The sequence below is a fragment of the Siphateles boraxobius genome, unplaced genomic scaffold (genome assembly GCF_051911475.1).
Source record: "Siphateles boraxobius isolate OS27281-9 unplaced genomic scaffold, OSU_SipBor_1 25, whole genome shotgun sequence".
Taxonomy (NCBI): domain Eukaryota; kingdom Metazoa; phylum Chordata; class Actinopteri; order Cypriniformes; family Leuciscidae; genus Siphateles; species Siphateles boraxobius.
In genome coordinates this window covers 36615001-36639388 of record NW_027508866.1, presented here as the reverse complement: position 1 = coordinate 36639388, position 24388 = coordinate 36615001, and the positions used below count along the sequence as shown (strand labels likewise).

Below are 24388 nucleotides of genomic sequence, written 5' to 3'. Positions count from 1 at the left end.
GACCGCGAGTTGTTCCGGAGCTGTTTAGACCGGGAGATTCCAGCCACCCCCTCTCAAGAGTCGGCCTCGGCCCCGCCGCTCACCCTGGGGAAGATGGGTCCACAAGACGAACCGAAGGCGTTCCTGGACCTGTTTGAAAGGTCGGCCGAGGCCCGGGGGTGGCCCAAAGGAGACTGGCCCCTGCGTCTCATCCCGCTGCTATCCGGTGAGTCGCAGATTGCAGCCCACCAACTGCCAGTCTCGAATCTCCTGGTCTATCAAGATCTACGACGCGCCATTCTTCAGCGGGTCGGCCGGACCCCTGAACAGCACCGGCAACGCTTCCGGTCCTTGACCCTAGAAGAGTCCGGCCGGCCCTTCGTGATGGCGCAACAGCTCCGGGACTCCTGCCGCAGATGGCTGATGGCCATGGGAAGCGACGTCGAGAAGATTATCGACCAGGTGGTACTGGAGCAGGTTATTGGAAAGCTGCCCTAGAAGACTGCACAATGGGTCCAGTGCCACCGCCCGGCGTCGCTGGACCAGGCCATCCAACTGGCGGAAGATCACATGGTGGCGTGCTCTGGGGTCGGCGAGCCCCTACCGACTGTCTCTCTCTCTCCCTCTCTGTCTCCATCCTCTCTCTCTTCCCCCTCTGCCAAACATGTTCCCCTTCCCAGGTCTCGAGGAGGTCTGGCACCCAGACCAGCGCCAAGGTGGAGGTCCGGATGGTCAGGGGATACCAGTTCCCCCGGGAGGGCCGCTCCGAGGGGGATGCCTGCTGGGGATTTTTCCACCCTGGCTCCGGTGGCGCCGCTCTCCCCACGTCAATCCCTTGGGCCCACTTCCCGCCGCTGGGACAGCGGTAAAGCCTGGGCCGGCCTGTTGGCGCTGTGGGGACCCGGGACACTTTATTGACCGGTGTCCAGTGATGGAGGTGGGGACGCTGGTTCGGGTCCCCGACGCGCCACGGGCCGCCCCCGATCAAGCTGGCCTGTACCAGATACCTGTGAGTGTCAAGGGGGGTACTTATCAGGCTTTGGTGGATTCAGGGTGTAACCAAACCTCCATTCATCAAAGCCTGATTCAGTCTGGGGTATTGGATAAAAGCCGCATGGTTAAGGTTCGGTGTGTTCACGGGGTGGTGGTGAGTTATCCTTTAATGTCTGTGGCGATTCTATTTAGGGGACAAAAACATAGTGTAGAGGTGGCAGTTAACCCACACCTCCGGCATCCGATAATTCTTGGAACGGATTGGCCAGGCTTTGGGAAGTTATTGGGGGTTTTATGCGCGGATGCCTCTTGGGGAAAGAAGCAGAAGGGGAAGACAGCGGTGGTTCAGGTGGGAGATGCTGTACCGGGGCCTCTGGGTATTGGTGTAGGGGAAGAGAGCTCTCTAGAGAGATTTGTTCTCTCTGAGCGCGATGATTTTCCCCTAGAGCAGTCCCAGGATGAGACGCTAAAACATGCATTTGATAAGGTCCGCTCTATCGACGGTCAGGTACTCCAGCCGAATCAACCGCTCTCTTACCCCTATTTTTGCGTGATTAAAGACAGGTTGTATCGGGTGGCCCAAGACGCCCAGTCAAAAGAAGATACAACACAGTTGTTAGTTCCGAAGAGCCGCCGGGAAATGCTTTTTCAGGCGGCTCATTGTAATCCAATGTCCGGACATTTAGGGCAAACGGCGACACTAAACCGTCTCATGGCCCGATTCTTTTGGCCGGGCATTCACGAGAATGTGCGCAGGTGGTGTGCGTCTTGTCGTGAATGTCAGTTGGTTAATCCACCGGCCAACCCAAAAGCACCTTTGTGCCCCCTTCCGCTGATGCAGGTCCCCTTCGAACGAATTGGCATGGACCTCATCGGGCCATTAGAACGGTCGGCACGAGGGCATCGTTTTGCGTTAGTCTTAGTGGATTACGCAACAGTCCCGCTTCGCAATATCTCGGCTAAGAGTGTGGCGAGCGCGCTGTTTTCATTAATCTCCCGGGTGGGGATCCCTAAGGAGATCCTCATCGATCAAGGCTCGGCGTTTATGTCACGAACGGTTCGCGAACTTTATGAGTTACTGGGCATTAAATCGATTCGCACCAGCGTCTATCACCCACAAACGGACGGGCTGGTGGAACGCTTTAATCGTACTTTAAAAGCCATGATTCGTAAGTTCGTTCATGAAGACGCCAAAAATTGGGATAAATGGCTAGAACCCCTGTTGTTTGCTGTACGCGAGGTCCCCCAAGCCTCCACGGGGTTTTCCCCTTTCGAGCTTCTCTTCGGTCGTCAGCCCCGCGGGGTGTTAGACGTTCTGAGGGAGACTTGGGAGGACGGACCGTCCGCTAGTAAAAATGAAATTCAGTATGTCCTGGACCTGAGAACAAAACTCCACACATTGGGGCGGCTATCCTTGGAGAATTTGTTACAGGCCCAGGACAGACAGAGACAGCAGTATAATAGGGGGGCTAGACTCCGTCAATTCTCACCGGGAGATAAGGTACTTGTATTACTCCCCACGTCCAGCTCGAAATTACTCGCAAAGTGGCAAGGGCCCTTTGAGGTCACACGGCGGGTTGGTGATCTCAACTATGAGGTAATTCGAACAGATAGGGGCGGGGGACGTCAGATTTATCACCTCAACCTTCTTAAAAAATGGGTTGAGGCTGAAGCAGTGATGCTGGCGACGGTCGTGAGCGGAGAGGAGGATCTCGGGCCAGAAGCGAATATAAAACCTCAAACACTCGCTCTGGCTCCTGCTGGAGACCACCTCTCACCCTCCCAGCTCACTGACATTAAGAAGTTACAAGCAGAATTTGCAGATGTGTTCTCGCCCCTGCCTGGTCGAACGAATCTCATTCAGCACCACGTTGAGACAGATCCGGGGGTCGTTGTGCGTTGCCGCCCGTATCGTTTACCTGAACACAAAAAGAAAACGGTTCAGACCGAATTAGAGACAATGCTCGACATGGGGGTAATAGAAGAGTCCAACAGTGACTGGGCGAGCCCGATAGTTTTAGTTCCTAAACCTGACGGCTCGATTAGTTTCTGTGTGGACTATAGAAAGGCGAACGCGGTGTCTAAATTCGATGCTTATCCAATGCCGAGGATTGACGAATTGCTTGATCGGCTGGGTTCTGCTCGCTTTTACTCGACACTGGACTTATCGAAGGGGTATTGGCAGATCCCCTTATCTCCAATGTCCAAAGAAAAAACAGCTTTCACCACGCCGTTCGGATTACACCAGTTCGTCACGCTTCCTTTCGGTTTGTTCGGGGCACCTGCGACATTTCAGCGTCTGATGGACAGAATTCTCCGGCCGCATGCTGCATATGCGGCTGCCTATCTAGATGACATTATCATCTATAGCAATGATTGGCAGCGGCATATGCAGTATTTGTGTGCTGTCCTAAAAACGCTGAGAAGGGCAGGGCTCACGGCCAACCCGAAGAAGTGCGCAATTGGGCGGGTGGAGGTAAAGTATCTGGGCTTCCACTTAGGTCACGGACAGGTGCGTCCCCAAATTGATAAGACAGCAGCCGTTGCAACCTGTCCGAGTCCTAAGACCAAGAAGGGGGTTAGACAGTTCCTGGGGCTAGCGGGATATTATAGGAGGTTTGTGCCTAATTATTCGGACCTCGCTAGCCCGCTGACTGATCTAACTAAAAAGGGGGCTCCAGATACGGTCCAGTGGACGGAACAGTGCCAGCAGGCTTTTACCCAAATAAAGGCTGCTCTGTGCGGTGGACCGCTTTTACATGCTCCTGACTTTTCTCTCCCTTTCATCCTACAGACGGACGCTTCGGACAGGGGTTTGGGCGCGGTACTGTCCCAGGAGGTGGAGGGAGAGGAACGGCCGGTGCTGTACATCAGTCGGAAGCTTTCTAAGAGAGAGACGATGTACAGCACCATTGAAAAGGAGTGTTTGGCCATCCGATGGGCTGTCCTCACCCTTCGCTACTACCTCCTGGGCCGGGAGTTCACCCTGTGTTCGGACCACGCTCCCCTTCAATGGCTCCACCGCATGAAAGATACCAACGCGCGGATCACCCGTTGGTATCTCGCTTTACAACCTTTTAAGTTTCAGGTGGTCCACAGGCCGGGGGAGCAGATGGCGGTGGCTGACTTCCTCTCCGGGGGGGGGGGGGGGCTGCAGGCCGGACGGCTCCCCGGCCTGAGTCGGGCGGTGGGGGTATGTGGTGAGGGGGGCGTGGTTCTCGCGGCGTCTGTAGTGAGAGACGAGTCAATGAGCTGTGCGGTGAGTAAGTAGGTCAAGTGCAGATGATGAACACCTGTGTCTGATTGCAGTGATTGGCGTGGGGAGACCAATAAAAGCCACACAGTGGGAGAATGCTGGAGAGAGAGAAGGGACTGGAACTCGTGCGAGAGAGATGCACCTGAGAAGCTGAGACCTGACGGATATCGACGTGGAGAGAGTTTGTTTTGTGGACTGTGTTGTGCTGTAGCCACGCTATGGTGAATGCGCTGTGTGCGCGCCTTTTGTTTTGTATTATTATTCTGAGTAATAAAAGCCGTACGAGTTCCAGTTTTGCCGACCCCGTCTTCTTCTTCCCACCACACTACTTTGAACCTTGTTACACCGACGTCTGGCCAGGAGGGACACAAATGCCACAAAATCCGCCTTGTACCGTGAACATTGAACAGGCAAAGAAAGTGTACCAAACAGTGCTGTTATAGCCACAGGTTCAATTGCGGTCCCAACTACCTCCGACATTGTCTCTAATATATCAGTCCAACATCCATGTAGGGTTGGACAGAACCAAAACATATGTGCCAAGGTTGCAGGAACCTGACGACAACGGTCACAGATATGATCAATGTCACAATAAATTTTAGAGAGTTTGACCTTAGTCCAATGAGTACGATGAAGTATTTTGCATTGGATCTATCCATGTTTGGCACACACAGATGAGGAATGCACCCTGTATAAAATACTCTCCCATAGTTCATCTGAAATATCTTCTAACAAGTCTTCATCCCACTGAGTTTTTAAAGATGCCAGTGATTGTTTTGTTTTTTCACGGCAATAGGTGGTAGCAAATCATTGTCTTTACGAGTGAGTCATTGAATCATTCAGTCAAATGATTCGTTCAAAACCGCTGATTCATTCAGAGACACAGCAAGTGACTATGGCTGCGTTACAGAGTACATACACACTTTATAAAACATACTTTTTTAGCGGTCACAGAGAACTTATTCAAAATAAGCACCAACTCAAGAGAGTGTGTGATTTCAGACGCAGCCCTTCTTTATGAGTGAGTCGTTGAGGCATTAATCTGATTCATTCAGAAACACAGATTCACACATCAGTGTTACTCAAAGACCTGCAATGATGATTTATTTTATACTATTTTAAGTAACACTTTACAATAAGGTTCATTAGTTAACATTAATTAACTACCTTAGTTAACTAAGAATGAACAATACTTCTACAGCATTTATTAATCTTAGTTAATATTAATTTCAACATTTACTAATACATTATCAAAATGAAAGTTTGTATTTGCTAACATTAGTTAATGCACTGTGAACTAACATGAACAAACAGTGAACAGCTGTATTTTTATTAGCCTAACTAACATTTAAAAAGTTGAATAAATACAGTAACAAATGTAGGCTATTGCTCATTGTTAGTTCATGTTAGTTCATACATTAACTAATGAACCTTATTGTAAAGTGTTACCCTATTTTCGTTGGCAAAATTGAGCAGAACAGACAATATTCTGAGTCTAAAATGTAGGCTAAGTCATCTAATATTAACTTGTTTATTAAAAATCACATTTCCAAACGTGCTGATATTCAGGAAAACAACACTCTTTCCCGTGTGGTATTGCTTATAAGTATTAAAAACATGAGCTTATACAGAGTCATTTTTTGCTCTTTTAACGTCGGCGTCCTGCAGTGTTTGAAAATATTGAACATTTGTAACTTTCGCTATATGAACTGAAGCCCTTCGAGTGGCGGATAAAGCGTCCCGCGGCTCTGAGTATCGATTAGCTCCCGCTAACGGCTCCTGTCTGAAGGTGTAGAGAACATGTCCTCTAAAAAACCCAGCGCTCAGGTGGACGTCTCTGCGTCATCTCATCAAACACACACACACACACACACACACACAAATCAGATCTGAGGGAAGCTGAGATACATGCTGTGATCTGAGCACTAGCTTAGCAACATGCTAACACCACAACCCTATTGATGAAAACGGATAACTTTTTCACGTCCCATAAAATGTGTTGTGCAGGAAAGCTTGATAATTGTAATAATTTAAATTGGGCACAGACAGTGACCCTTACGATTAAAGGAAGTAATTAAACCTGCGAGAGAGTGATTAAATGACCCATCTGTGTAGGTGCCATAAGAGGATTTATTTTTATTTATTTATTTAATGTTAATGTGATCAAAAACATTCAAGTTAAAGGCTCCTGCTCAGTAAAAGCTGCTTCAAACTGCAGAAAGATGACACTTCACTGTAAACACTTTAAGTCGCACTTAAAAATGTCTGAATATCATTTGAATTACATGCAAAACAAGTGTCAACATGTTTGAAAAAGCCGAGCAATTGAGTGCAGATTCAGACACTCATTTAATGCAATTATGTTTTTAAGTGTGAATGAAATACATGTTAAGTGTCAAACCAAACATCAGTAACCACTCAACGCTCTCAGTCTATGTGAAGTTTTGGGACAGAAATGGGTTAATCACACAAACTCACAGTATCCAAATGGATTGAAGATGCTCAAAAAGGTCTATGATAAAATCTGGGAGATGAAAATAATTTTTTCCATCTCACGACTTTAAAATAGCAAGCCAAAGGCCTCATGCAGACTGGAACAACAACAGACCAGTGTCACCAAAACAAACACAAACACAGACAGAAAATAATCCGCTCACAATGATTTCATTTCTGTTTCAATTAAAATTGCTCAAAATAATGACTAAAATCATCATATTGCTATTTTTGTATTTTATATCTAATCTAAAAGTGCCATTTTCCAAGCGCACAGGGAATGTTCTCAGAACTATATATATACTGGCGTCAATGTTCTCTTGAACAAACGTTCTTCCAGTAACATTAATAAAATGTTCATTTAAAGTTGTCTGGTTTAATAACGATCTCAAAATGTTATGTCAAAAATGTTGCTTACATTGTTAATGTAATTTTCTTTCTCAGATGTTCATCTAATGTTTTTCAAACGTTATTACTTGTTTCAGAACATTATAAAACATTTCCTTAAAGTCTATAATGTTTGCATACAAAATATTTTAAAACTGGATTTTTAAAACCTTCAGGAACATTCAGAAATAATGTTTTCATAACTTAATGTGCTAAACATTAGCTAAATGTTCTTAGAGCATAATTTTTGTTAGCTGGGTTTAGTGTTATTTTAGTTTACGTTGAGATACTATTATAGTAATAATAATATTTTGAATTAGATTTTATGTTTATATTTTACATTTTCATTTTAATTTCAGTTGAAGTTTAACTGATTTTTTTGTCATTTTTTTAAAAATAAATTTTTATTTCAGTTTTAGTTGTTTTAATAAATCCATTTCAACTAAATCAAAATGGAAAATGCTCCATTGGCAAATATCTGAAATAAAATTTAAAGTAATAAGGTTTAAGTGCATATATATATATATATATATATATATATATATATATATATATATATATATATATATATATACAAATAAAATGTTAAATAAAAAATATTATCAACAGAAATTGTTCTTAATTCAAAAGAATAAATGTAGAGGTGAACAAAGACAGACATAAAATAAATACAACAAGCTAACAATTCTAATTGCTCAAAATGATGACTAAATGGCTATTTTTGTACTTTATATCTAATATAAAGTGGTATTTGGCAGCCAAAATGTGATGTATACATCTAAAAAATGTATTGCAAATTTAATAGACAGCAGACAGAAAATAATCATAAGATCACAATGATTTCATTTCTGACAGATTGAATTAAAATTGTTCAAAAGAATAACTAAAATCTTTATATGGCTATATTTTTGGTTACCAAAATAATGTTTTAATACATGAAAAAGGTAAATATAAAAATATTATCTACAGAAATTGTTCCTTATTAAACAGAATAAATGTATATTGAACAGACATAATCACACAATAAGTTTGTGACGACATTTTCAACACATTACATGGCTCATTTTGTATGTTACATCTAATGTAATGCCCATGAACAAATAAAATGTTAAATTAAATCTACAGAACGTATTTCAATAGTCCTCGAGGATAAATGTGAAGAGTTTACCTGCTGTTCTGCGTCTGTGTGTGTGAGTCGGTGGCGTTTGCAGGGAAATCTGTTGACATGAGCGCAGTGGTGTGTGTGTGTGTGTGTGTGTGTGTGTGTGTGTGTGTATCAGTGTACTTACGGCTGGGTTTAAATGTGAGCGGTTCCGGCTCTGCTCTAATCCAACAGTGACGAGCTTCACTTACTACTGTACACTTACAGTCAGCACCATTCAACACACTGAGTCTGACACACACACACACACACACACACATCGAATCCACTGTAGGCTGATGCACACGCTTCATTGATTTTCTATACACTACTGTCACTTTCAATTGCCCACAGCTTGTTCATCCTGACTGATAAGATGACTGTAATGTCAGATGTCAATGGAGGATATATTCATACAGTCAAACCAAAACTTATTCACACACCTTCAACATTTCTCACATTATCAGTTTATTCGCTATAGTTTAGAGAATGGTAATAAAATATGAGAATAACTCAGAGTTATTAAATCAGTTGATATTTGACTCGTTTTGTCCGTCCTTCTGTTAGACTCTCACACATGAATTATGTTGAATATCTGTCAGCTGTTAAATTTAACTACACAATTAGATAATACCAGTTTAGCTCAACCGATTACCAAGCAATGCTTCATGTTGTTCAGTCTGTGGTGTAAAAAGGTGCATTAGCAATTAAAGAAAAAACACTTCAGCAAAACATGATCAGCTCAAAGTGTCCCAATCATTTTTGGTCCCAGATTTGTATACATTTTACTGGTAGTCACTGTATAAAGAATATTTGTGTATAATACGTCACAGTTTACTTTATTTTGCTCTCCTCACTTACATAAGTGAACTATAGTGTCCTGCACTATAATATATAAATATACAGAATGCATATGCAAATCCAACCATAAACCTCTTATTTACCAAATCTGCACAACACTTTTAGAGCTCACTGCAAGAAATTATACGGTCTGACAAACATTGGGATTCTACATAGAAACAGAGAAAGTTCTCCAGCTGCTACTAAAACATCCCAAACACACGTCATCACACAGCCTAGAAATCTAGACGCACCCTAGCGGCAGCTAAATGTATTTTGCAGCCAGTGTCGTCTAGCAACTTCTCCGTTGGCTATCGAGCGGGAAAAACCAAACTCTAGTCAGGCCAATCACATCGTGTATAGAGTCGGTGGGCGGGCTTAAAGAGATAGTTCACCCAAAAATGAAAATTCTGTCAGTATTTACTCTCCCTCATGTTGTTCAACCCCGTAAGACCTTCGTTCATCTTCGCAACACGAATTATGATATTTTTGATTAAATCTGAGAGCTGGATCACTCCTCCATAGGCTTCTAAGGCCTCATCCACACTACTGCGTTTTAGTTTAGAAACGGAGAATTAAAACGAATACGATCTGCGTCCACACCAGTTTTTTAGCTGTGTATTAGAATTGATCTCCGTCCACATTAAAACGACTGAAAACGCGGATCACGTGACCATTCACCTACACTGGGCGTGCGCGTGCCGGTGTAAACAGGAAACGGATTGACTATTCCTCAGATTTCGCTGAGGTTGATAAGTGCCGATCTGGACATTCGAAGGTTTTCGCACCATTCATCAGGAACTACAGCTTCATTGATAAAAATTATCCCACCATGCGCTGGTTCTTCCCGGCTTAACCCAAAACCGACGCTCCATGTACGGTCGATACCGCCGCTGCACACGGGAATTGTCACAGATCGCTGGAATAATAGCTTGCCTCCGGCGCATGTAGGCAGTTATAGCATTGTAAAATGCAGAATTTACTTGCACTAACGTAACTGGTAGTCCAGGCTGTTGTTGTATGTTTTCTTCCGTTGTATTACACCCAATCAGAGAGCCGAGCGTGAGCCTCTGCGTCATCGTTTCTAAAGTCCTCCGTTTTGACCCGTCTACACTGAAACGCCCTCCGGAGATTCAAAACGCAAAACGGGGTCGGCAGCGTTTCTAAACTTCTCCGTTTTAGGTCTTCGTTTTTGCCATTTTAGTGTGGACGGGAGGTGCAAACGTAGCGGAAGGTCTGGGTTTCTAAACTAAAACGTAGTAGTGTGGATGGGGCCTTAGGGAATGACACTTGCCGGTCCCGAAAAGTTATTAAAGTTATTAAATTCGTGTTTTGAAGATGAACGAAGGTCTTATGGGGTTGAACAACATGAGGGAGAGTAAATACTGACAGCATTTTCATTTTTTCAACTATCCCTTTAACATAATGCGGCAGAGTTGTGACGGTTACGCGTGAATTCCCTGCTACTTGAAAACAAAGAAGAAACTGCTGGAGAACAGCAGTCTTTTGAATCGGCTTTGGCCGCGACTCTGGAGGACTTGGAGTTAAGCTTTTCTTTGAGAAAAGAACAAAGAACGGCACTGATGTGTTCGGAGTTTTGCCGACCGGATACGGCAAAAGTTTAATATATCAACTAGGTCCGCTGGTGGGAAAACGCATGGGACTCACTCAGCCACAAACGTTCGTTGCTCTGGTTGGTTGTAGCGCTGTCCTATTGCGTGCAGAGGGAGTTTGATAGACAACCGTTTATCCCGCCCCTCGGATAGAGCCCTGCTAATGGTGAGTTCCCAGACCCAACATCTTGATGTGGGTCTGGCTTGCCAGGCTAGTCATTACATGCAGAACAACATCGTATGGAAAAATGGTAACACTTTTCAAAAAGGTTTAATTTGTTAACATGAATTAACAATGAACACTACAGCATTTATTAATCTTAGTTAATGTTAAAGTGCCCCTATTATGCTATTTTAAAGGCTCCTAATGTTGTTTTGGAGTCTACAACAGGTTTACATCCATCAAACGTAAAAAAAAAAATACTTAAAAAAAATCATTTTCTTACAATATACATTGAACATCACCACATTTTTCAGTGATTTTCAAATGACTCGTCGGATGATTCAGTCTTTCTAAATCCCGCCTTTCCGAGAGCTACTCTGCTCTGATTGGTCAGATCGCCCAGTCTGTTGTAATTGGTCTATCAGTAAGACAGTAATAACGCGAGTTTGCCGGAAACTTACACAAAACTACATATTTTGAACACCCGGTAGAAAATATATACATTAGTAATTATTCATACTTACAGGTTGTGATTCTGAGGAGCAGGTTAGTCCAGATAAACTGGGTACTGACCCCTCCTTCAAGAGCAAGTGTTTTGCGAATCCCGCGTTGAACTCCGAGATTTGAAAAGCAGTCGTCAGTAAAATGCCGGTCAAGTTCGCAGGCGGACAACATAGATGGGCTTTATATGCAAATGTATCTTCTAGTGATGTGGAACCGTAACGCAGCGGGATTCGAATCACAAACGACTCGTTTAGTCGGTTCAGAGTCGATTCTTTCTTTTGGGAGACAATAACTTTATTTATCATGCACTTTCGATTTTACATCTTTACAGAACGTTTACTGCATTACACACTGCATGAAAGGGAATATTCAAGAAAAAAAAACATAATATGTGTTACTAATGTTTTTTTTATTTAATATTAAAAGTTGCATATTTTTATTATCTAACATTTACAAAGGTTAATATATGCTGTATTGATATATTGCTCATTGTTAGTTCACATTAGTTTTGAGAGGACCTATAATGCTTCTTTCCATCTTTCTTAAGTGTGTAATGTTGTTGTTTAAACATGAAAAAGCTCCAGTTTTTCTCTAAATCAGCGTCAGTGTTTCTGAACTCCTGAAACGCCTCCATTGTAGTCTTGAGTTTCTTCCGGGAACGAACGCGTCACAATATTCCTCATTTAAATAATTAATACGCACAATAAAGGGGTGGGACCTGGTTGAGTTAGTTAGTAGTGTGTTAAACTGGTGGTTATGGGAAGGGGCTGGACATTTCCCAAACACACTCGAAGCGCTCGACCAATCACAACACACTGATCCAGCCGACCAATCAGAGCACAGTGTGCTTTTCAGAAGGAGGGGCTTCATAGAGACAGGAAGTTTAACAGAGCGTTACTGACAGACTGGGAAGAGAGGAGCCGCAACAATGGAGAATATGAGGAAAATGGTCAACATTCAAGCAGGAAAACATGTTCTAGTAGAGACCAAAAACATCAAGACTTTGTAAGAGGCCACAATATGGGCTCTTAAACTAACATTAACAAATGAGAACATATTCTAGTGTTACCTAAGTGTTACCAGAAAAACTTAATCATTTTCTTTGTGGAAGAACTTTAGTTTACAACTAAAACAGTAAATAGCGCTCCAAATTCTTTGGATGAGACGTTAAAGCGAGGTCCTGACTCTCTGTGGTCATTAAAGATCCCATGGCACTTCTCGTAAAGAGTAGGGGTGTAACACCGGTGTCCCGGCCACATTCCCTCCAATGACCCTTACCAATCATGACCTCCTAATAATCCCAATCCACTGAATCGGCTCTATCACTCTCTCTCCTCTCCACCTGTAGCTGGTGTGTGTGTGTGTGTGTGTGTGGTGAGCGCACTGGCGCCGTTGTACTGTGGCTGCCGTCGCATCATCCAAGTGGATGTTTGAGGAGAGACATGATTGTAAAGCGCTTTAGGTGTACAGTAGTACATATGAAAAGCGCTATATAAATTCCTCATTCTTTCATTCAAAGTCTTTTAGCACACATAAGGGTTATGAAGGAGTCCCATCGGTGAACTCTCGCCGGGCCAGGATGAAACTGGACAGCAATGTTGGGAGCTTCAAGCTTTTAAAATAAGCATCCATGTGTGAAGAGACTCCTTAGAGACAAACTCCTGCACAGATAAAAGCTTACCGACACCAATCGGATCCCGCTTCAGAGTCCAACACTACCCGGTGCTCTTTCACCCTTCTTACGGCTTCTTTTTAACCAACTAATAGTAGTAGCAAAGCGGTGGAGAATGATGTGTGCCGGAGAGCATGAGGAAATGCTAAAACATCACAGGCTCTTTACATTGAATGCATCAAACCATTTGTCACGTTTCTAAAGAATAACAACACCAAACAACAGAACTACACCACTGTGTGTTCAACGTGTAGATAATATCAGGTGATATCTAGTGTCTCCACTAAATTATGCCAGTTTGGGGTTTGATCATGTAAATAAATCTACATCCCAATCAACTTCTAAGCACTCTCAATGGGCCACTCCTGTTTAAATTGACAATAAACATTTATAGTCAATAACTTTATCCCTAAAAACTCATCTTTGATTACCAAAATAAAGTATTTAAATAGTTTTTATATGAATATGCAAATGAGCCCCGCCTCCACTCACTCACTCGGCTCAGAGATCCACTCATTGACGATCACACGTTGATCTGATTGGTTACAAGGTAGATTGTGACGTTTTCACAATTCACGATTTTAAACCGTGTTTTTGAGACTGTCTTTGGTTCACTGCAGTTTTTAAGGAGAATATACTTAGCAATGGTGTGAACTTATGAATTTACACATAGTTTGTCTTAAAGCATATTAAAAACACCACATAGACATATAAATAACATTAAAAGCTTGGTTTTCACCACAGGGGAACTTTAAAAATGTATGGCTATAAAGAAATATTCAAGATTGTTGCCCAGAAATCATGTAATTTTTTGTCTCAGAGTTCCAGCTCTATTATGCATCAGAATTTTTTTTTAATTTGATATATAAAAAATTGTGGCCACTACCTGAATCAATTTAAAAGGGTTCTTCAACACAAAATCAACTTTCAAAAAAACTTGGCTGCTTTATTGAGTCATGCGCATGCGCGTGCGATCTGTGTTTGTGTTTGGAGCTCCGTCGAATTGATTCATTAATCGCTGATTTTCTTCTTTACCACTCATTTATAAACAAGCACTTTCTATTTTTATATCATGTGAACTTATCCTCGACACTATTCCTTATAAAAAACAATCGGATTGCTTTGATATCGCTACTTAGATCCAACTTTCCGAATCTCGGCTACTAGCCTTTAGCCCGCTAGCATTTCACGCGTGGCCTCGCGCCTATCGACCCTCTCATTTTACACCCGTTTGACTGAAAGGATACGTGTTATATCCATCATTTCAGTCCTAAATTAGTAGTGATATTGGTAGTATCACTACTAATTTACTGTTCATCTGTTATAATGGCGAACATATCGGATGTGTGTCTAACGTTACCTCTGAGTGCAGGTGAGGACACATTCGAGCTGGTTTCGGTACGATTGGAGCTGGAGTCGGTGGAGAAACAGATCCGCGTTCTGCTGGTGAAGCAAGCCGAGCTGCGAGATCGGCGATCAACGCTCGAAACATCACGCGCCGATGCTCACAAGTCAGTGGTTAGTAACTTTTTGACTCCGACTTCGTCTACTCCGTGCGTTTCTCTGCCCAGGAGGACGCGATCATCTCTGCCTTCATTCACTCCGGCACCGAGGCAACACCACGGACCCTGGGTGATCCCACAGCGGAAGACACGAGCCAGGACCAGACCAAGGACTTCCCCCCCCCCTCCCGGTCTTCGAGATCTCCACCCGGAACCGCTTCTCCCCTCTTCGCGAGCCGGAACGTGACGCCGCCGTGATCATCGGCACTTCCATGGTCCGTCATGTCCGTGCTACCTCAGGTAAGCGTAAGGTGCGCACTCACTGTTTTCCTGGTGCTCGTGTTCTTGATGTCGCCGCACAGATTCCCGAGATCCTGAACGGTGACGAGCGCGTCGGAGCTGTGGTCCTACACGCCGGGACGAACGACATCAGGCTGCGGCAGACGGAGGTTCTGAAGAAGGACTACAGAAGCCTGATCGAGACGGTTCGCAGCACATCGCCTGAAGCAACTATCATCGTGTCTGGACCGCTTCCCACGTACCGACTAGGACAAGAAAGGTTCAGTAGATTATTTGCTCTAAATGAATGGTTAATGTCATGGTGTAATGAACAGAAACTGCTCTTTGTAAATAATTGGAATCTGTTCTGGGAGCGACCTAGGCTCTACCGTGCTGATGGCCTGCACCCCAGCAGAATCGGAGCGGCTGTTCTGTCGGACAACATCTCCAAGACGTTACACACCATATGACTAGTAAGTCAAAGTCCAAATCACAGTCTTTGCTGTCCCAACTTAATTGATATAAGTAGTGTAGAACATTATATAGAAACTGTGTCTATTCCTCGCTTAGTGAGGCCAAACAATAAATCTAGTGTAGGATCTAGCAAAAATCTTATTGTAATTAAACCAGAAAATCTAAATATCAGTGAACAAAAACAATTTCTAAAGCTAGGTCTTCTAAACATTAGATCGCTCACACCTAAGGCGGTTATTGTAAATGAAATGGTCACAGATAATAGTTTCGATGTACTTTGCCTTACTGAAACCTGGCTTAAACCAAATGATTATTTCGGTCTAAATGAGTCCACTCCACCAGGATACTGTTATAATCATGAGCCCCGTCTGATCGGTCGTGGCGGCGGGGTTGCAACAATCTATAGAGATATTCTTAATGTTACTCAGAAAACAGGTCACAGGTTTAATTCGTTTGAAGTACTTGTGCTAAATGTTACGCTCTTAGATGCAAGAAACAAATCCATATTATCTCTAGCCTTGGCTACCCTATATAGACCTCCAGGGCCCTATGCTGATTTCCTAAAAGAGTTTGCATACTTTCTCTCAGATCTATTGGTCAATGTCGATAAAGCAATAATTGTTGGAGACTTTAACATACACGTAGATAATACAAATGATGCGTTAGGGACTGCGTTTACAGATTTATTAAACTCCTTTGGGGTCACGCAAAACGTCAGCGGTCCCACTCATCGTCTAAATCATACACTAGATTTAATTATATCATATGGAACCAATCCAACTGATATAAATATTATACCGCAAAGTGATGATCTCACTGATCATTACATGGTAACTTGTATAATACGTACTGCTGAAATTTGTCACGTTGCGCAACGTTATCGACCAGGCAGAACAATCCTTCCAACCACTATAGATAGATTCTCAAATAGCTTACCTGATCTATCTCAGCTGCGCAGTGCACCCAAACAAACAGATGAACTAGAGGAAATGACTAGCAGTTTGAGCACCATGTTCTCTAGTACACTAGATATTGTTGCACCAATTAGATTAAAAAAGGTAAGAGAGAAAACTAAAGCACCATGGTACAACAGTGCTACGCATGCAATCAAGAGAGAAACTCGTAACTTAGAGCGTAAATGGAAACAAACTAATTTAGAGGTCTTTAGAATCGCGTGGAAAGACAGTATGTCACGTTATAAAAAGGCTCTAAAAGCAGCAAGGGCTGAGCATCTCCGCAAACTAATAGAAAATAACCAAAATAATCCAAGGTTTTTATTCAACACCGTGGCTAGACTAACAAATAAACAAACATCACCAGAGCAAAATATTCCATTACAATATAGTAGTAATGATTTTATGAATTACTTCAATGAGAAAATAGAAAGCATCCGAAACACAATTGTAAATATACAATCCTCTATGATGTCTTATGATTCAGCCTCAATTATGGCCCCTCTAGAACAACTACACCGATTTACAACTATAGGACAGGAAGAGCTAAATAAACTTATCATTGCATCGAAACCAACAACATGTTTATTAGATCCAATACCCACTAAACTACTGAAAGAAGTGTTACCTGTAGTCGAAGAGCCTCTTCTTAATATTATTAACTCGTCTTTATTTTTAGGTCATGTTCCAAAAATATTCAAGCTGGCAGTAATAAAACCTCTCATTAAGAAACCGCAATTAGATCCAAATAACTTAGCAAATTACAGACCCATCTCAAATCTTCCATTTATGTCTAAAATACTAGAAAAAATTGTGTCCGCTCAATTGTGCTCTTTCTTACAAGAAAATGATATCTATGAAAAATTCCAGTCGGGATTCAGACCGCATCATAGCACAGAAACTGCGCTAGTTAAAATTACAAATGATTTACTTTTAGCTTCTGACCAAGGCTGTATCTCAATACTAGTTCTACTCGATCTAAGCGCTGCGTTCGACACTATCGATCATAAAATACTCCTGGATCGACTACAAAACTACACTGGTGTTCAGGGACAGGCATTAAGCTGGTTTAGATCTTACTTATCAGACCGTTACCATTTTGTCTGTCTAAATGGGGAAAAATCAAAGATAACGTCAGTAGACTATGGAGTGCCGCAAGGATCGGTGTTAGGCCCTCTGCTATTCTCAATATATATGCTGCCACTTGGTAATATTATAAGAAAACATGGAATTAATTTCCACTGTTATGCTGATGACACTCAATTATATATCTCATCACGACCAGATGAAAACACTAACTTATCTAAATTGACAGAGTGTCTAAATGATATAAAATGCTGGATGACGTGTAATTTCCTGCTATTAAATTCAGATAAAACGGAGGTACTACTTATTGGTCCAAAAAACTACCCACAAAATCCCTTACAATACAACTTTAATTTAGAAGGATGTCCTGTTACTTTGTCCACTACAGTAAAAGACCTGGGTGTTATACTAGACCGCAACTTGACTTTCGAAAATCATATTTCATATATTACAAGAACAGCCTTTTTCCACCTTAGAAACATTGCTAAGCTACGCAACATGCTATCTGTTTCTGATGCAGAAAAGTTAGTTCATGCATTCATGACCTCGAGACTAGATTACTGTAATGCTTTATTAGCTGGCTGTCCTACATCCTCAATTAACAAGCTACAGTTAGTGCAAAATGCAGCTGCTAGAGTTCTTACTAGATCAAGAAAATATGATCATATAACACCTATTTTATCATCTCTACACTGGTTACCTATTAAGTTACGTATCAATTACAAAGTATTCCTACTGACCTATAAAGCCCTAAATGGTTTAGCTCCTGTGTATTTAACAGACCTTCTATCGCCATACAATCCATCGCGCTCTTTAAGATCACTCAATTCGAGGCTTCTGGTCATTCCTAGGATATCTAAGTCCACTAAAGGAGGGAGGGCGTTCTCGCATTTAGCTCCTAAACTCTGGAATAGCCTTCCTGATATTGTACGAGCCTCAGACTCGCTGTCCCAGTTTAAAACTAGATTAAAGACGCATCTCTTTAACCAAGCATTCACTTAATGCTTAACCTTTGATACTGCTGAATCGGTTCGAATGCATTAACATTATGAACATCAGCTATGCTAATTATTTCCCATCTGCCTTTCTGCTGTTATCTCGGGACGCTAGTCCCGAGGTAAATAGCGTTCGTCAGCTCCAGTTTGTATCCAGCCTCTCACGGAGACTTCAGATGCCCCAACGCCTGTGAAGAGACGACTCGACGCCTGTGAAGAGACGACTCAAAGCCGGCGATATGTTATGCCATAAATTAATACTTGATTAACTAACTGTATTTTTCTATGTACATTTCCGAAATGCAATTTCTGTAAAGCTGCTTTGAGACAATGTGTATTGTGAAAAGCGCTATACAAATAAATTTGAATTGAATTGAATTGAATTATACAGTAGAAAGATTAAACTTTCTTTTTAAAAATCGGTAGAAAAAGAGGAGAAAAAAAGGCCCTTTTGCCAAATAGCTAGGCAAACTTAAACTCCCATAATGCACTAGGCATGTTGCCGTCCAAGGCCACTCCCACCAGTCTGCTATAGATACGCTTAGCCAGAGTCAAATACCACCTCGCTCTAGTAGGAAATACTTCTAAGTAAACTTTTAGTCCAAAAAATGGTGTCGAAAGCTGTTGCCATAGTGTTTCATTATACCATAATCACTGTTCTGTTAACAACCCTCTGATGATCCGACTGTTCGTGGGCAGGGATACAAGAATGCAGAAGTACAATCCCTGAAGTTCACCCAATCTCTGAAGCTTACATGGTTCGTTACCATATACTAGTACCCAGGGGCGTAATGTACGGGTGTGACGGGGGGGACATGTCCCCACCACTTTTTGCTAGGGTCGATATTGTCCCCACCACTTTTGAAACATCTCACGGCAGGGATGTACCAATACAAATAAATAAAAAATCTCCAGTTAACTTGCAGGGCATGCATTTCGTTCGTTTGTTATATAAGAGCACGCTGAAATTTGTTTTTGAAATCAAGTGATCAAAGTGCTCGTTGCCGCTGCGATCAGTGGTGCAGATTGTGTTGTCTTGTGACTCGCGCGCACCGCAGTCTCCACACGGACGCGCGCTTTAATCCGTTTCAAAGACTCTCTATTCGTTCCGATGAAATCACAAAATAAAATGCACTCAGTTGTGTCCCTGCTTGATATACAACCACTGATAAACATAATCGGTTTTAATGAAGAAAAAAAATATACGAGTGCGGATTAGAACCCAGAACCTCTGACACGCTTGGCAAAAGTGCTGCCACTGGACCATTAATGTACTTATTGTAGTCTCAATGTACTATTTAAATGTACCCCACTCAAACACACACACACACACATACACACACACATACACCACTGTCCCACCCACTTTTTAAAGCAATGTTACGCCACTGCTAGCACCAACATCGTAACAAAACAAAGCGGGTTGAAAATCGACGAAACTACACTTTAACTCAGATTGACATTGAACACAGGAGATGAGTGACTGCTGAAGTTTAAAAAAATACATGAATGTGTCTTAATTTAGCTGTTTTGGTTACTTAAAAAGCAAAACTTGATATTTAGTTTAACATTTAAATATTAATCTTCTCGCATTTGTGGATGTTCTGAGAACACATCATATTCTGGGCCAAATAATGAACATTTTCCCACAAATACCAGCATGTTTCCCTGTCTCAGTCTTTTCAAAAACTCAATGCATTTTATCTTGAAATAAAACAAAATTTCAAATAAATACTGCAAAATTATGATTGTAAACTTCTAACATTAAGACACTTTCATTAGCTTTGAGTATCCTGAAAACATCCAATCTAATTAACCGGATCTTTATTGGCATCGATGGTTTCATGAAGAACCTTTAACTCTTTCCCTGCCATTGACAGAATTTTCCGGCTTTCCTTGTTTTCACTGTTGTACGCTAGGGGGCGCTATGTAATACTACATTTCCTGAGAAAAACACAGGTGAAGAAGAACCAGAAACAAGCGATAGAAGCATTGCTGAAGCACATGTAAAATATCTCAATCATCAAACAGCATATAAATCAAAACTGCCTAATGTTACTGAATGAGACGTTGAATCGACGAAGAGGAAACGACTGTGAACCTTTGAGGTGTTGATGGACTCGATCTACTCCATCTGTGTTTTGATCTGAGTGTGATCCAGTTGTAGTCGTTGACAAAAACAAAATTTTCTCTGCTTTTTGTTCAAAATTTTGCTTTTATATGAAACTTACCCACATTCAACCCACATTTGATTAAAAAAATTTGCGAAAAATGATCAAAAATGCTGCCACTGGCGTCACCTTTTAAAATTAAAATAAAAAACCCTGGCAGGAAAAGAGTTAACATCCAATCTGTTTTTTTATTCCACAAAAGGTTCTTTATAGTGGAAAAAGGTTGTTTAAAATATTAAAATGTTCTTCACACTAAGAAAAGAAAGAAAAAAAGACCTGTTCACTGAAAGGTTCTTTTTTGCACCAAGTTTGAGTCTATCAACATATTGATCAAAACAATCACATTATCCGAGCAACAGAACAGTGATATCTAAAACTTATTACAGTAAAATAATAACTGTACATGCAAACTAACCTCTCACTAGTAAGATGTGGTGGGTTCAGATCAGCTCATGGGCTCAAATACATCCAGAGATGCTCAGACGTCAGCGGAGGAGAGTGTGTGAGCCGTGTGTGTGTCGTCTGACTGATGCATACACACACTGGTCCTTCCATCTCACTCCCTCTGACGACAGACATTGCAAAGGGAACAATCACTTTACTATTGCTCAAATGTGTCATTGAGGAGAGATGAGCTCACACAACATCCTTGCAAATTCACTGCAAACACTAGTGGATTCACACAAACAAACCCACTTTTTCTATCACTCACAGAATTCTTCTTTTTTATAGTTCTATAGAACTCTAGGGTTCTTGACTCAATTTTAAAGAATATTAATGCAAAAAAGGTTGTATATAAAGGGAAATGTATGGAAACTTGTTTCTGCCACAGCATAAAACATTTTAAAAGATAATTGCGACTTTTTATCTCACAATTACGAGTTGTAAAGTCAGAATTAAGTGTAAATATAAGTATATACAAGTATATAAATATATAAGCATAAAGTCGCAATTGCAATTTATTTCTTTGTATATTTCTAAAAATTCTGACTTTATAACACACAATTGCGACTTTATATCACGCAATTCTGATTCAAACTCGCAATTGTGAGATAAAAAGTCGCAATTACCTTTTTTTTATTATTCTGTGACGGAAACATGCTTCCATAGAAATGTCTTAAATCATTGCATGATACTTTCAAGTTTAACAGGTTATTTCAATTTAGAAAAAAATAATCTAACTAAATCCATGAAGTGATCCTATGATGGGAAAAATTTAATGATAAAACCTTTTCTTCTAAGAGTGTATAGTTTGCATTTACTGTGGTTGATCATATATGTTCACTAATTAATGTTGATATGGCACTCGTATCATGTCTAATCACTAGAGATGGTCCTTTGACGTTCACTTACGCATACAATTTCAATGTAACTTCATCTGAGCATTCAATAGAAAAGCAATGAGTTGTTAAGAGAAACAGTGTTTTGCTGTAGTGCATTAATCAATATGTGTCATTGACTTTAAGTGAATGGAGGATGATCACTCTAATTGTGGACTCGTGATGAATGTTGCATCTGAACTAACGTTTTGTGTGATTGCATTGATTCTTTAGTGTACCGAGCACCTAAAATATCCTAATGATCGATCACAGAGTGAGCCACAGAGCCGCTCTTCAATGGATGTAGTTGTGTTTTTAATGAAATAAATGCAGCAAGGGCGCATTATATTGATCGCACATTGATTGTACGATTGTAACACATGCTACTTGTCCTTCCCTGAAGGCGTATCACGGCAAAACAAGTCTCCAGTGCCCGAAAACACAGAAGACTTTTGAGTAGCCTAGTGTAAACGCTGACATCTTGTTCTTCAATTGTTTGTTTGAATGCAGAAATTTCCATACAGAAAAGCAGAGAGATGCAGCTTCCGTGAGGGAAGAGAGAAAGTGAACACAGGAGATCGATCGAGTCAGTAATGAACAGCATGGCTTTAATTAACTTGACAAATCTGTCATTGACAGCTGTAGCAAAAGGCCTTCAGGATCCCGAACACGCTACAGCATCACACCACAACCAGGGCTCTCAAGTGTCACGCATTGACCCTCTGACAGTCACTCATTTGGGTCTTTTGTCACGCACTACCGCCACATATTGTATTTCTCACACGGGAAAACTATTTATAATACATTTAATATGCCGCAGCGCCGCGCCGAACTGACTGCGGACCAAGCAGGAATCGAGCACGTCTCCCCTGTGTTGTTAGTCGAGCTACACAATAGCCAATCAGAAAAGAGGCACTATTGTATCTGGGTAAGATTCAACACAACAACCAATGAAAAGAAAAATGAAAATTGTCATGAAACAACCCATTCCTTGCACAACACTGGACAGACATTCGACTGAACAATTGACGTTTAATCTTGGCTATAAAAATTTCTCCATGCCTTAAAATATCTTGAATGTAACTCGACACCATTGTCTCATTTAGTATACGAGGTTCTATGAATGTGCAAATGAGCCCCGCCTCCACTCACTCACTCAGATCAACTCGTTGACGATCACACGTTGATCTGATTGGTTACAAGGTAGTTTGTGACGTCAGAGACACCAGCGATTTCAAACAGTGTTTTTGAGACTGTCTTTGGTTCACTGCAGTTTTAAGGAGGAAATACTCAGCAATGCTGTCGACTTATGAATTTACACATGGTTTGTTTTAAAGCACATTAAAAACACCACATAGACATATAAACAACATTAAAAGCTTGATTTTCACCACAGGGAGACTTTAAATTCATGTGCCTCATAATCTTTAATCAAGCAGCGGACATCTCATCCCATCTCTTCTCTGATGATGTGGGCGGGGCAACCTGTCACTCACATGAGATCAGCCAATAGCAAACCACAACCATCCAATCAATTCAACACGGACAAAATTAAGCCCCGCCCACATTTGTTCTTGTTTGAGAAGCGTTTCACTCGGATATATACGTCACCATAGGGAAGAAAAGATGAGCGCAACTTACCGACTTTAAAGTACTGTTTGCATGTCCAACTTCAAAATGGGTTTCAGAGGATGAATTTTGAGTGATTAAAGGGTAACTATAACTAAGCCCCTGGTCAGAGCCTGACTCCACCCACAGCGGAGGGGGGGCGTGCACCTGAGACGCATCTGTCTGTAGGCAAGGGCGTGGTTAGCTAAAATTCAACTGCAGTAGCCACCGTTCAACCGGAAGAGGGCAGCACTCAGAGGTTTTTACACCTTATATTGTAGAATTAAAACACTTTAAACCCAAATGTCAAAAAATGTAGTCGAATCAATGAACAGCATTTATGGAGCTCCATTCTTACAGATCATTAACTAAACAAAGTTGTTTTAGTGTTTAGTTACCCTTTAAGCTTTCGCATTGATTACTAAAATAGCCTATGTGAAGGGAAAAAAGCGTCACAGCCAGTTACAGGTTAATGTTTCCAGAGGGTCATCGTTCACCATCTACACTCACAACCACACACACTTCTTAACGTCCCGAATGGTTGTCGGGCACAGAAGGGCCGTCAGAGAGAGAGAGAGAGTGAGTGTGTGTGTGTGTGTGTGTGTGTGCGTGCGTGCGTGCGCGCGCGTGTGTGTGTGTTAACAGGCCTGATCGACGGCCTCTTGCAGGTTTTGCTTCGGGCTGGACACGAATGTGACAAGTATTTTCTGTCACCTCGAAACGCCACACAACATGAACACGCGTCAGGAAACACTTATATAATGTGTAAAAAAAAGGATAGCCTAAATTCTGACATTTATACGTCCTAAAACCTTTGGGGCATTTTTAAAGAGGTTTGATCAGTGTTTTAGCTCATAGTTCATGTTCAGTCCTTCGTTTACTTTTCCACATTTGTACATTTCATGTTGTTTTGTTTGTCTTTGTTATGCTGCTATTTTGTCATGGTCCCTATTAAATAAA

The 24388-nt window shown here is 41.7% G+C and overlaps 1 protein-coding gene across 4 annotated transcripts in view; it reads right to left on the bottom strand.

Annotated features, from left to right (window-relative positions):
* Nucleotides 1-21066, bottom strand: part of opn4xa (opsin 4xa) — a 54399-nt gene extending 33333 nt beyond the window's left edge. Inside the window, exon 1 of one of the 4 annotated variants that reach the window (XM_077243822.1) lies at nt 20917-21066. The gene's annotated coding sequence lies outside the window, so the exon portion shown is untranslated. Of the gene's footprint in view, nt 1-8276; nt 8301-14401; nt 18711-20916 lie in introns of those variants that run through there. The other 3 variants (XM_077243820.1, XM_077243824.1, XM_077243823.1) reach the window with 3 other exon arrangements.
* Nucleotides 21067-24388: the final 3322 nt, after the last annotated feature.